The sequence below is a fragment of the Lithobates pipiens genome, unplaced genomic scaffold (assembly GCF_037356315.1).
Source record: "Lithobates pipiens isolate NorthernLeopardFrog02 unplaced genomic scaffold, aLitPip1_a1.2 Scaffold_27, whole genome shotgun sequence".
NCBI classification, from domain to species: Eukaryota; Metazoa; Chordata; class Amphibia; order Anura; family Ranidae; genus Lithobates; species Lithobates pipiens.
In genome coordinates, this window is record NW_027507788.1 from 142,974,608 (window position 1) to 142,988,780 (window position 14,173).

Consider the following 14,173-nt stretch of genomic DNA (forward strand, 5'->3'; position numbering starts at 1 on the left):
TTTTTACATATAACACTATGGGAGGCTATCCTTTTTTTGTTTGGACACTTAGTTTGTGTTCTACTTTGTTGGACTATATTATCATATTCAGTGGAATTGTAGATTTCATCACCTTAGGAATTTGCGCAGATCGCTTCCCTCTTTTAATATTTACAACTGCACTGCTGGACGTGATGTCATAACGTCACACCCGTGCCTCCGAGTATCATAGAGACTGCCGGGGACCATCTGGTCACCGGTATTCTCTATGGTGAACTTCCACCAGTGGTGAATTCCTTCTCCAGCTTGCCGATTGGACGAGTGTGCGGGAGAAGCGCAGGAGGGCCGCAGGAGGGGGTGGCGTCCATTCCCTCCGCCTGTAAGAACAATCAAGCAGCGGATCAGCCGCTATGATTGTTCTTATGGTGCAGGGAATCACCGGCTGAAAAGAACATTACCGATATACCGGGTATAACCACTGAAATGGGAGAACGTCCATGTATGCCCTCCCGGTGGGAAGTGGTTAATAATCTTCTTATCCTATTTATGAATTACAGCAGCATAAGGATTAAAAATAGTCAATGTTGATTGAGAGTGCAAAGTTCCATTTTAACAGTTATCATTCACGGCATGTTCTGAAAGTAACTGTTTTGGGGAAAAAGCTAAATAGGTGGGTTTAGTTCCACTTTAACTGCTGTTCAGACAATCAGAGTTTTGATGTCCATGTAGAGCAGCATCAAAACCTGAAAGCAAGGGGTCATGGGAATGAGTGCAGACCATCCCTCTATGATGGCTCATCAGGTTTAATCTCACATGTGTGGGACGATTGCTGTATGCATGCATGTGGGACCAACCAGTGCATTCGCCTTTGTGCACAAGCATGGGGGGACCCGGGCACTTTAATTTTTATTTTTTAACACTTTTATTGCTTTCCCAGATTACCATCTGTAACCATCTCTTGTGACAGCAATAGGCATATGGCAGGTACTCTTTATGGAGCGATCTGGGGTCTCTAAGACCCCAAATCTCTCCTCTGCCCTTAAAAGCATTTGATTACACAAAGATTGTGTTTTCGAATGCTTTTGATTTCTGAAAATGGCACAGTGGTTAACCAAAAGTGATGTCAGGTCATCGCATCCAGGTCACTATAGCCGAACAAAGCTGATCCCGGTCTTTGTTTGGCTCTTTTATCAGCCAGAGGAAGCACTGGCTGATCGCTCGCATCTTCCAATGGGATGGGAGAGCCAGTGAAAGCTGCGAAAAGTGACTGGGGGGGGGGGGCGGCATCCCTTCCCGCTGCTTGTAAAAGCAATCCAGAGGCTAGTTAGCTGCTAGGACTGCTTTGACAAGAGAGCCAACCGCCGTCTCTAAAAAATGGTACTGTCTAGCTATGTACGGTTATGTTACTGGTCAGCAAGTGGTTAAAAGATGGTAGCTAAGAGCAATTTGATTGGTACATTCCAGTGGGATCCTATTTAACATTTGTAACAGTGATGGCTGAATGAAGCCTTGTTGCACCTCATAATGTAATAGAGTTGAGGAAGTGTGTATTCCTGCTGTTATCCTTTGTGATTTATGTACAAATGTTGCAAAAAGATGCAATTTTTGTGCCAAATAGAAAAAGCACACCTAATGACACCCCACGCAATACTCAATGAAGAGGAGGAATTGCTAGTTTACAGATGGTCGCCAATAAGGAACATATTCTTCTTGCATGTTTTGCAAGATCGAGTATTTTCTGTATTTGCTGAAAATGTTTTTAGCTTGGGGGAAAAAAACTAAGGCAGCCAGCACATCTAATGATTGTAAGCTGCAATATATTGCACATTTGTTCTTATGTTTATTTATGCTTTAAACTGTGAGCTTCATCAGGAACATGAATTGATGTTAATAATTCCATATAATGATAACTTGAAAATTATTACTGAACCACATCCACACTGATATAAATACTGGGACTTTTCAGGTGCTACTTGATATGCAACATGTGCAAGAATATATATATTTTTTTCTATTATTATAACAGAATTGATAAGAATATTAAACATAGTCCAGCGTAATCCATATACTGTATGTTGAACTACAAAGATCTTCCCTTTGAATAAATAGTGATACTGTAAGGGTGATATTCGACCTTTCTCTCAAACTGATGATTCAGCTTTGTCAGGAAACTGTTTTGTATGGTTTTACTAATATCATAATAGGGGTATTTTTAAAGAAAAGTATTGTTTTATGTGTGGTTTATCATTTAGTAGCACATGAAATGTCACAATATCCTGCCGTTTATAACAGTAACTTGAGGTATTTAAAGTACAGAGTCAGCAGGTCAGCCAGGCAGTTAGCATTTTCAGGAGGAGAGGCAGCCATCACTATAATTTCATTACAGTTTTACTTTAATGCATTTGTTTTTTTGTTTTGTTTTTCATGGCAAAGCAGAACGATAGGCAAAACTTTTATTTTTTTTCCATTTTTGGATAGAGGAAGAGAGATCTATCAGATTTTTTTTTTTTTTTTTTTTTTTCTTTTTTCTTTCCATGTGTGTCTCATTTCAAAGATTTCCCCTTCTCCCTTCTCTTTATGTCCCATAGCCAAACAGGAGGTGAGAGGAAATTCCTCAGAATAAAGGAATTCATTGGGGACTCCCAGGTCACCAGAACTAGTGTCCCCATTGGAAGATTTCCCCTCTATAACCTTTCTGGGGACAACCCAACATTTGTGATTTTTCTTTTGCTTTCAATGATAATGGTAAACAGGACAAATAAAGTGGGGGAATCTCCCTAACGGGGCCCCGGCAGCAATAAAACCTGAAGGGTGTTCTAATCCGTCTTCCCTCTATCCAAAACGTAAAAAAATATTTTGCCATTAGTTATAAAAATAAAAGTTTGTAAATGTAGCTTATTGTGGATGAGAAGTTCCAATGAACCAGCAGTCCATCTGTAGACTGAAATTGACCACTGTAGGTTTTCAAGGTAAAAGAATCTTTAAACAAAAAAAAATAAAAAATTTCACGAGGATACATATTAATTTTTTTCTTTATTTTTCTTTATTTTAGGGGCATAAATCCATTTCACTGACAGGGGATCCCATACCTGAGAAACCTGAGCAGAAGACTGTATAGTTCAGACAATATATTCTTATTTCTGATGGTAACCTTTGGCTGATGTGAACGCCAGTTATCAGGCCAACGCCTTAGGGACCTTCCTTACCAGCTACAAGCCTCTTGCCAAGGGCAGCATCTGGTTTATAAATAAAAGTGAGTTCCTTGTTTTATTTGAATCATTCCTTCCACTGCAGCTTTGTCTTCCATATTGAAAAAATGTGTTTAAATGTAATTCAGATACAGCTGTAATTCAGCTCTTTGAGCTAAAAGGACAGCATGCATGCTGAATATGACCTTAAAGAGATGTTATGATTCTTGTTATATAGTATAATGTTAGAAGACAATTTATGGATTTCAGCTAAGATGCTGCCACCAGTGATGACTATAGCCCAGACACTGGTGAGCTTGTCTCCAAACCTAACTTCCTCTAGAGTTTGGCAATCCAGCTTTAGTTTATTATCGGATATTTGCCTGAACGTCCATTTGCGTCCCTTTCAGGTTCTGTCAGTGGGTATCTTCTCCCTCCTGGTTTGTGCATACACCAACTCCCCTCTCTGCTCTCAATTCTTTATCCATGATTCTCCCCGCTGTATAGATTACTCCACTTCTATGACCTGCTGTCTAGTGTGTATCTTCACTTCTACTTGCTGCGGCTTTGTCTCCACTTAGTCCCCCTCCATTGCCTAATATTTCTCCCCTGCTCAGTTCACTTTCATCTCTTTCTGCCCATGAACCTTTTTCCTGCGGCTGACCATCTACTCTCTTTCCTTCAGTACATTGAGTTGCTTCCTATTATTATCCCTGTTTGTCACTATATATTCACATTTGTGTGTGAGTTAGGTTCATGTCACACTAGTAACACTTCTCACTAGCGGCGGGATGACTAAAAACTGCAGAGAAAATGATTGCCTACCTCTATATGTCATTCACCATCTGGGTGAGCAAGGCATTCCACCCTCGTTGACAGCAGAAACACTCCAGAATAAAGCAAGGGAACATCCTCTCACTTATCCAGCTGGCGAGGGAATGACAAATGGAAGTAGGTGAGTACTTCTTCTACCCTTTTGACCTTTGTATAGTGAACCTTATTGGCAAGGTCCGGCGTTTTGTTAAGATTGCTAGTGGCTCTTATCCAGACAGTATTGCAAAACTCTAGAACAAAAATATTGCAAATAAATATATAAAATATATCCATATAAATCAATTGTATAATAAAAAAAAAAAATCATAAAATAAAAACGAATACATAAACTATTGTAAAAAAAAATACTCACCAGTCCCTAGACATGGCAGCTGCATTTGTTTTCTTTTTCTTAGGTTTTAACATACTTCCTGTCCTAAAGTGATGATTACTTACTGTATTGTATTTATGAAGGAGTAGTGATGTTGCCCTGTTTTAGGACAGTGTGTTAGGAGTTGAACTACAAAATGTATCCCTGTCTCTCCATTAATATAACATAGGGGGGTTGCGCTCTGTAGTACACAGAGAGACCTGATAATACTGCTGTTTTCAGTGCAGCATGGGTACAGTTCAGTATCTTACAAGGTGACTGAATTTTTGGCAGAATGAACAGATTTTTGCTGCACTAATTGAACTTGTATAAGAAAACATAAATATAGATAGTACATTTATTTAACAGACCTACTTCACACATCCACAGTGCTTCTATTGAGAGACATACTTTTGTGGTCAAATAAATGTGATTTGGATTATGGTGACAGTTTGACTTATTAAAACTGGAGAGTGCAAAATCTGGTACAGCTGTGCATGGTAGCCAATCAGCTTTTTTTTCTTCTTTTATTTGTCAAGGCTTAAAGCGTTTGTAAACCCTAAAATGAAAAACCCATATATGCTTTCTATTATGCCTACTGATTAATGAGTGTCAAACTTTTTTTATTGAGCAGGTTGCTGAACAATATCTGCTCGTTCTCGCAGTTCATAGTTACATAGTTAGTCAGGTTGAAAAAAGACACAAGTCCATCCAGTTCAACCTTAAAAACAAATAAAATAAAAAATAATCGTACAATCCAAATACCCAATTTTATGCCCACAATTGATCCAGAGGAAGGCAGAAAAAAACCCCAGCAGAACATGCTCCAATTTGCTAAAGCAGGGGAAAAAAAAATCCTTCCTGATCCCCCAAGAGGCAATCGGATTTTCCCTGGATCAACTTTACCTATGTTAGTACCCAGTTATATTATGTACATTCAAGAAAGTATACAGGCCTTTCTTAAAGCAATCTACTGAGAGGGCCAGAGCCACCTCTGGCGGGAGTCTATTCCACATTTTCACAGCTCTAACTGTGAAGAAACCTTTCCGTACTTGAAGATGAAATCTCTTTTCCTCTAGACATAAAGAGTGCCCCGTGTCCTCTGGGTTGACTGTACAGAGAATAACTCAACACCAAGTTCACTATATGGACCCCTTATATATTTGAACATGTTGATCATATCCCCCCTTATTCTCCTCTTCTCAAGAGTGAATAAATTTAGTTCCTCTAATCTCTCCTCATAGCTGAGCTCCTCCATGCCTCTTATCAGTTTGGTTTCCCTTCTCTGCACTTTCTCCAGTTCCTGTTTCAAACTGACAACGTTAGCCATGATGGCAGATCCCTCATAGCGTGGTCAGTTTGCGTTGCTTGTTTGCCAGCTAAGATATAGAGGCCGAACCTACGCTCGGCATCCTGTAGCTACTCTAGTCTGTGTAGTACCACGCCCCCTCCCAGCCCTGCTCTTCTCATAGACAGCGGAGACTCCCTAAAGTGCTTATGCATACACTGGAAATGTTCTTCTCCTGTGTCTGAGCTGTCAGCCTGTAATCACACATCTGCCCTCCAGATGGATTAGAAGCAGTTGTAAAGTGTAGAAAATGTGTTTTATACTGTGTGAGAGAATGGCTGCAGGAAGAGATTGAAGCCGTTGTGACAGATAAGGGAGGACTGCGGACTAGAGTGACCACGTGTCCCGGATTGCCCGGGACAGTCGTGCATTTTGCAGGTCTGTCCCGGGGACGTTTATTCTGGGACAATACTGTGTCTTGGAATGAAACTGACACTGCCATGGGGGGTGGACTAAGCCCGGGGGCAGGCCGCCGCATTGCCACTTGTCCTGACCTGCGAAGACCCATTTTACCTTGTTACACCACTGGCTCTACACTGCCCGAACCTAGTGTCTAGCAACCACTGACGTCAAGTCACCACAGAGCGAGGCCGAGGCCCCAGCATTCAGAGCAGAGGAGGATTTGACTTCCTCCTCCTTTGCGCCTAGTGCTTTACCTCCACCCACCCTCTCCTCAATCTTCTCCGGCGGCCTGCTCAAAGGGAAGTGAACTGCCAGGATTTGAGAGCAACTCTCAATACTCAGAGGTGAGGCCGGGTGCGGGGGATGGATGGAACACCATGTGTGTCATGAGACACTGACTGCAGAGAGGATGGCAGATGAGCTGGCAGCAGAGGACAAATGACCCCCTCAGAGGAATGGGAGGAGGACACATTCTTAGATCCCAGTGGCTCATGTTGGGACTTGTAGTCGTCCCTCACCTTTGGGGGGGTGTGACCCCCCCAAAAGTTAAGGGCTACAGACAGTTCTCAGCATGAACCCCTCAGAGATGACGATGTGGCACTCTCTGCCCCCCCCCCCCACACACACACACACACACACACACACACACACACACACACACACACACACACACACACACACACACACACACACACACACACACACCCCTAGTGAAGAAATACAGTTCCTAGCACAAACCCGTGAAATCTATGGGGTCCTTCAATTTTGGGGGGAGAAATCACATCCTTAGATCTCAGTGGTTCTTGCTGGGACTTATAGGTCACCCTACTGCAGACTGGCCAGACTCTCAGCTGAAGTGAGTGTAATTAGGGCACTGTGTGAGGGGGAGATCATCTGCAGGAGTTGAAGAAAAAGCTTGATTGCAAGTGATAGGAGATAGGGGAGGGCTGCAGACTATCAGAATCCAGTGTATGTTGGGGCACTGTGTGAAGTGGAGTGGAGATCAGCTGAGGGATAAATTTATGGCATTTTTATAATTTTTTTTATTTTAAATTTTTTTTTTTTTTTTTTTTTTTTTTTTTTTTTTTTACTAGTAATGGCGGTGACCTGCAATTTTTATTGTGACTGCGGCAGACAGATTGGACATTTTTTGATACTTTTTTGGGACTATTGACATTTATACAGCAATCAGAGCTAAAAATAGTCACTGATTACTGTATAAATGTCATTGGCAGGGAAGGGGTTAATACTAGGGGGCAATCAAGGGGTTAAATGTGTTCCCCCAGCATGTTCTTACTGTTAGGGGGATGGAACTAACTAGGGGAGGAGACTGATCGGTGTTCCTACTTAGATCCCGGTTCTCGCTCTGTCACGTGTCCCCAGCCGGGCACGTGTCTTGGTTTCGGGGACACGCTACAGGCACCTGCTAAAGCGTCTTAAAGAGCCGACGTACAGCTATGTCGGCTCACACAGGGGAGCCAACCTGCCGCAGTATAACTGCGGCGGCTGGGTGGGAAGGGGTTAATTGAACAAGCTGACGTTAGAAGCTGTCACAAAAGTGACTGAATGGAATGAATAGTATCCTATGGGTGGTATCAGTGGGAGGAATAGTGTCCCTCCCACTGTTGGTATCAATGGGAGTAATAATGCTGCATAGTTTGTGTCAGTCGGAGGAATAGTGCCCCAGGGGCTGGTAAGCAATATGCTGCAATCCACATGCAGGCTTCAGTTTGGGGACTCGCTAAAGAGACCATTAGGATGACATAAACAAGTTTAATTTAAGTGATTACCTATATACCATATAACACTGGTCTTTAAAAATGCCCTGTCAAATGTAGCAATTGGGGAAAGAACGGTTTGCAGATCCTTCCTTCCAACCTATTGTTTGCTATAAAAATATTGGTTGACTACAAAATTGGTCCATTCATCAGATCTGCATGTTCTTTTCTGTATTGCTGTTTCTTGGCAAGAGTTGAAGAGCGTTTTGTAAGACAGATTCACGTTCAGTTGTTGAAAGTCAAGTTTAATGCCTGGGCAGACAGAACATAACTAATGCATCTAATTTGACATGAAACACTAGACACAGCATTCTTTGCATTGAAATACTCTGGAGCTACATTCCGAACATTGTTTGGGGCTTTTGAAAGACAACAGCAATGTCATTCTTCCATGCTGTCTACTGCATTGAAATAATCGTCTCTAATGTAAACAGGCTACTGCTTAGTCATACAAACAATTTCATTTTATTACCTGCAAGCCATTCAGATTGACCTAAAAGGGAACTGCTGGGGAAAATAATTATACAGCACATTGTATAATACCACCAATATGGGCTTTATTTTAAGAATTTTCGTCTTCTCTCCATGAAGTCACCACATAAAATAAATAACACCATATTTGTATAAAGTGGATCACAAAGCAGTTTTGTCATTTTCCTGACACCTGCAGATAACCCTTTAGACTACATCTCCCATCATTTCTTTCTGCTGCCGATAATGCAGGAGGTAAGGTCTCATACGACTCAGTACTGAACCGGGGCAATGCTGGGTGGGTCCAAACTTTGGTGGATGGATCCAAGCTGAGGTAGGTGGTTCTGATTTGTAGCGCAAAGGCTGGGCAGGTCCAAGCTACTGTTACAATGCTGCCCATAACAGTACAGGTGGCTCGGTGATTGTTGCTTTGTATTCAAGCACACAGATACGCTTGAAGGATGAGTGACAATGCTGGAAGAAATTGGGAAGCTGTTTTCCAGTGTTGTCACCTATCTGTCTATATTGGGTTGAATTTGTGTATATTGATTTTTAACAACAATATGATAGACAGGCATAATAATAGGCATAGAAAATTACATAATAAAACTAATGGCTCCACAGTAAATAAGTATATCTTAATACAAATGTAAAGAAGTAAAAAATAGGCATGCAGTGAAGGCTAGTACCAAAAAATTTATTTTCAAATGTAACTAGGTCCTCATGGACTGCGAGGAACCAGCAGCCAATATAAACCAATAATAGACAATGGGTTCTCCTAGAGCCCAGCTTGGAACTGGGGAACGCAATACTAAACACAGAAAAAAGAAGGAAAAGGGAGAGAAGGAAGAGATGAAAATCAGAGTAATAGAAAAGGAGAGGGAAGAAGGAAAAGGGAGGGGAGGGGTGAAGGGAACCGGACTGGCAAGCAATGATCTAGTACATGACATACATTGCCCTGAAAAAGTATTCCTACCCCTTGAAATCAGCCCCCCTCTGTCAGATCAGATGGAGAGCATCTGTGAACAGTAGTTTTCAAGTGTTGATACAGATTCTCAATTGGATTTAGGTCTGGATTTGACTGGGCACTTCTAGCACCTGTTAATGCTTTGATCTAAAGTACCATTCCATTGTAGCTCTGGCTGTATGTTTAGGGTGGTTCTCCTGCTGGAAGCTGAACCTCCACCCCAGTCTTAAGTCTTTTGCAAACCCTGATTCTTCTAAGATTGCCCTGTATATGGCTCCATCCATCTTTGCACCAACTTTGACTAGCTTCCTTTTGCCTCCTGGTGTGATCAGGATGATGTGCAGAGTTAGTTTTCTGCCACACGTAGCTTTTTGCTTTTAGGCCAAAAAGTTTAATTTTGGTCTCATCTGACCAAAGCACCTTCTTCCACATGTTTGCTGTGTTCCCCACGTGGCTTCTCGCCAACTGAAAATGGGACTTCTTATGGCATTCTTTCAACAATGACAATTCTTCTTGCCACTCTTCCATAAAGGCCAGATTTGTGGAGTGCACCACTAAGTAGTTGTCCTGTAGACATATTCTTCCACCTTAGCTGTGGACCTCTGCAACTCCTCCAGAGTAACCATTGGCCTCTTGTCTGCTTCTCTTGTCTTGGTGGGTTTGCAGTTGTAGCATACTCTTTCTATTTTCGGATGATGGATTGATCAGTGCTCTGTGAGATATTCAAAGCTTGGGATATTTTTTCATAACCTAACCCTGCTTTAAACTTATCCGCAACTTTATCCCTGACATGTCTGGTGTGTTGGTTGGCCTTCGTGATGCGGTTTGTTCACTAAGGCTCTCTAACAAACACCTGAGGGCTTCACAGAACAGCTGCATGTATACTGAGAATAAATTAAATTCAAGTGGACTCTGTTTACTTATTAGGTGACTTCTGAAGGCACTTGGTTCCACTAGATTTTAGTTGGGGATATCAGAGTAAAGGGGGCTGAATACAAATGTGTGCCACACTTTTTAGATATTTACAGGTATTTGTAAAACAATTTGACAAACCATTTATAATTTTTCTTCCACTTCACAATTATGTGCCCCTTTGTGTGGATCTATCACATAAAATCCCAATAAAATACATTTTTGTTTTTGGTTGTAACATGACAAAGTGTGGAAAATTTCAAGGGATGTGTATCATTTTCCAAGGCACTGTACACGATCAATGATATTCAAAACAAAAAATGAAATGAGAAGGTGCCAAGTAGGCCCACCCGTAAATGGCGTGTGGTCCTAAGCCCAAAAAAATTGTGTGCAAAAGACAGTGTCCAATGCTCAACAACAGAGGAGAAGCTGAGGGAGTTGGCCCACACAGGAGCCAACTCCAGGAGGATTAATGGAAAAGCAAGTTTTTTGAGTTTATTAGAGGCTGAGTAGTGAATCCATATGTACCACAAAGTGGTAAATTTATCCCCAGTATCAGTTTCTCGTGCCTGCATCTCCACTATTAACATGGTGTTAATAACTATGCCCACCCACTGGGATAGGGAAGGTGTGGTACCGGACTTCCAATCTGGAAATCAGTTGCTGTGTGGCAGAAAGGAACAAAAAAAACAGCAAGCATATATATTTTTTTTTTTTTGGGACTTAACCAAGCACCTATCTGTCTATATTAAACATGTCAATTTGTTATACAGTTCCGATTTCACAAAAGACCACATTCTGGTGGTTGGTAGATTGTAGTTGTTAGAAATTTACTAAAAATCTGTTTTTCTGGGCAGCTAAAATCCTGTTAATGAATTAGAGTTGGTTGAGTTCCTGCACCCATTCTGGAAAAATGTATATAGTCTTGAAGATACAACCAGCCCTTTGAGGTGGACCATAATGCTGGTGCGGCCCACTGTGAAATTGAGTCTGACACCCCTGATCTACTGCTTTGTAAATCAACCTCCGTGTTTTTTTTAGTGACTGTGGTAAAGAAAAGGTTGTCTGTGTATGCCTAGATGCTGCATGTAGTAGCCTGGGAGCACAATATCATAACTACAGATATCTGTACTGTACAATTACCTGAAATGGTGCAGAATAATGGACTCCTTGAACATGCAGAGTGCAGGTGTGGAAAAACTGCACTGCAACTCTGATATATTAATATAGCCCTCAAAGTTTATCTATTGTAAACATTATAAAGTACTTATCAATTTCTACATCATATATTTTTTATTATGTCTAATCAACACCTATCAATCTGAATAATCTTGAAATTTGTAAACTTGCTTGAACTTACTGTACTTACTACTTTGAATTCTGTTACACGTATTCACAATGCCCTGTGAGTAGACACAACTGTCACGCATTTCACAGAGCCTACCTTAGAAGAGGAGTTTTCAGGAGGCGGAGCCAGTAAAGAAATTAACTTTTTACCGTAATTGCAAAAACCATGTTTTGACTATTTGTAATTCGCGAGGAGGATGGAACGTGATGCTGTGTGTGTGTGTGTGTGTGTGTGTGTGTATTTGTGATCTTGGGGAATTTTTTGTTCAGTAGTAGTAGCAATTTTAGTGAGATCCTGCCAGTCCAAATTTCATTTTAGGGCTTGTTGACTCTACTGGCTTATTGATCCTGACACTAAAGACGATATCAAAACAAGTAACAAAATAATGCCAAGGCACCTGGCTCCCTCTTCAGAAGCACCACTGCTCTTCTCAGTGGTCCTTCAGACCATTTCACCCAGCTCTCCTGGCAAATTCAGCCTGTAGTTACAGCACCCTGCTGCATGGGCCTATTGAAAGGGGATTTCCTGGCACCCCAGGCTTTCATGCTCATTCAAGAGCTCCAGATTCCCACAGTCCCCTGGACTCACTTAGTCCCCCAGACTTTTTCCCAGTCTCCTGGACCTGTTTAGCACCCTCTACCATGTGAGTGAGTCTCTCCACCAGCCTGAAGTGCTATCTCTCTAGCGGAGCATCTCTCAGGAGCCCAAACCTGCCCCTTGACAGGAGTATGCCTGTCTACTGGATGGAGTACACATTTGTCTCTCGAAGATAGTCCTGCGCTATGGCCAGGCTTCGCTTTAAACAAATGTGCACATATGTGCAGTCACACAGCCTGCAGGTCTCCAATAAAACTTCGACACAGGATTGAAGGTTGTTTTTTTTTTTTTTTTTACCCAAGATTCTTTGAAGCCTTTGAACTCCAGACCGTGGTTCAGGATGAGAAAACTGAAAGCTCAGGCTTCTTCGCTCACACAACACTCCGGCGCCCCTGAAGCTGTATTCTTGACAACCTTATGTCTCTCTTCTGTTATACTCACACAGTGGCAGGGCCCAGCTCTGCCACAGTGTGTGTATGTATAAAATATATATATATTACAGATCCACAGTCCTGCTGTGTTCACGGGCAATCGCGGGTGCCTAGCAGACATTGCGGCCGCCAGGCACGAGCACTGGGTCCCGAGCAACGCCGCCAGTGCATGTGTCCCCCCAGAGGGCTGGGAATGGGAGGACGTCATATGACGCCCACCCAGGATGGGAGATCCCATCTGTGGGCATAATATGACTATGGGTGGGTAGGGAAGTGGTTAAAGTGTTGCTTAACCCAGGAGCCTGCATTCACTATATCTGGTTTCTCACAGTACACAGAACATAGAAATACAATTATTTTAGTAAATATAAACTGCTAAATACATTTTCTTACAAGCAGTATTTAGCAGTCGTGTGACTTCTATCAGTGTCTGGTTAACATTTGTAGGAGGAATTTTACTATTCTGGCTGTCCTGGCTGCAGGATCCCTGACCCTCTGTCTGGACAGTGCTGATCACATGCACTCTCCCAAGAAAAAAAAACTCACTCTAGCAATACACACCAAAACTGAGCATGTGCAAAGTGCCCCCGAGGCTCCGTTCTATCAAAAGATAGATTGGGTACTGTGGAAGAAGGGGAGGAACAATGAAGAAAGGATCAAGCAACAATACAATGCAGATAATTAACGTTCCACAGTGAGTATAACAAGCATTCTTTACTGCATATACGGACTGATTTTTACTGTTGTGGGTTTAGTAACACTTTAACATTGACATCATATCTGTTCATTTCAGCATCTTTCTTACAAAGTAAATGATATAAAGTGCTAGTATAATTTTATTTTTACCTTTTCAGGGATCAGGTGTGTAATTGTACACTTTTATCCCACCCTAATCCACACTCTGTCACTTTTTTATCAGACAGTTGTAACTTGTTTTACGCAGACCTTTCCCCCAGACCCGCTCAATGAAATTTAACCAGTTCCCGACCGGCAGGCATATTGGCGTACAGGTACATCCATTTCTATATGCCGCCCTGCCATTGTGTGCGCGCTGGCGGCGGCATGCTCGCGTGCTGGTTGGGACCCCCGTGAGTCCGGTCGCGGGTCCCGCGGCCTCGATCGCCGCGGGGATACCCGCGATCATCTGACGGGAGGCTGAACAGGGAGATGCCGTTGTAAACAGCATCTCCCCATTCTCCCTAGCAACAAGTGACACTGATCTCTGCTCCATGTGATTGGAGCAGAGATCAGTGTTCACTAACACCCAGCCCCCCAAAGTTAGTAACATGCCCCTAGGAACACTTAACCCCTACACTACCACCCCCTGGTTAACCCCTTCACTGCCAGTGTCATTTACACAGGAATCAGTGCATTTCTATAGCACTGATTGCTGTATAAATGACAATGGTCCCAAAAATGTGTAAAAAATGTCCGATGTGTCCACCATAATGTCACAGTCACAATAAAAATCTCTGATCGCCGCCATTAGTAGGAAAAAAAAAAGATTAATAAAAATGCCATAAAACTATTCCCTATTTTGTAAACGCTATAACTTTTTTTTATTTTTTT

At 42.1% G+C, this 14,173-nt stretch overlaps 1 protein-coding gene across 4 annotated transcripts in view; it reads left to right on the forward strand.

Annotated features, from left to right (window-relative positions):
- The window catches only part of MIB2 (MIB E3 ubiquitin protein ligase 2), a 278,178-nt gene that overhangs the window by 15,889 nt on the left and 248,116 nt on the right, over positions 1-14,173 (forward strand). For all 4 annotated transcript variants that reach the window (XM_077457589.1, XM_077457592.1, XM_077457591.1 and 1 more), the window contains one exon: positions 3,032-3,232. The gene's annotated coding sequence lies outside the window, so the exon portion shown is untranslated. The remainder of the gene's footprint in view (positions 1-3,031; positions 3,233-14,173) is intronic.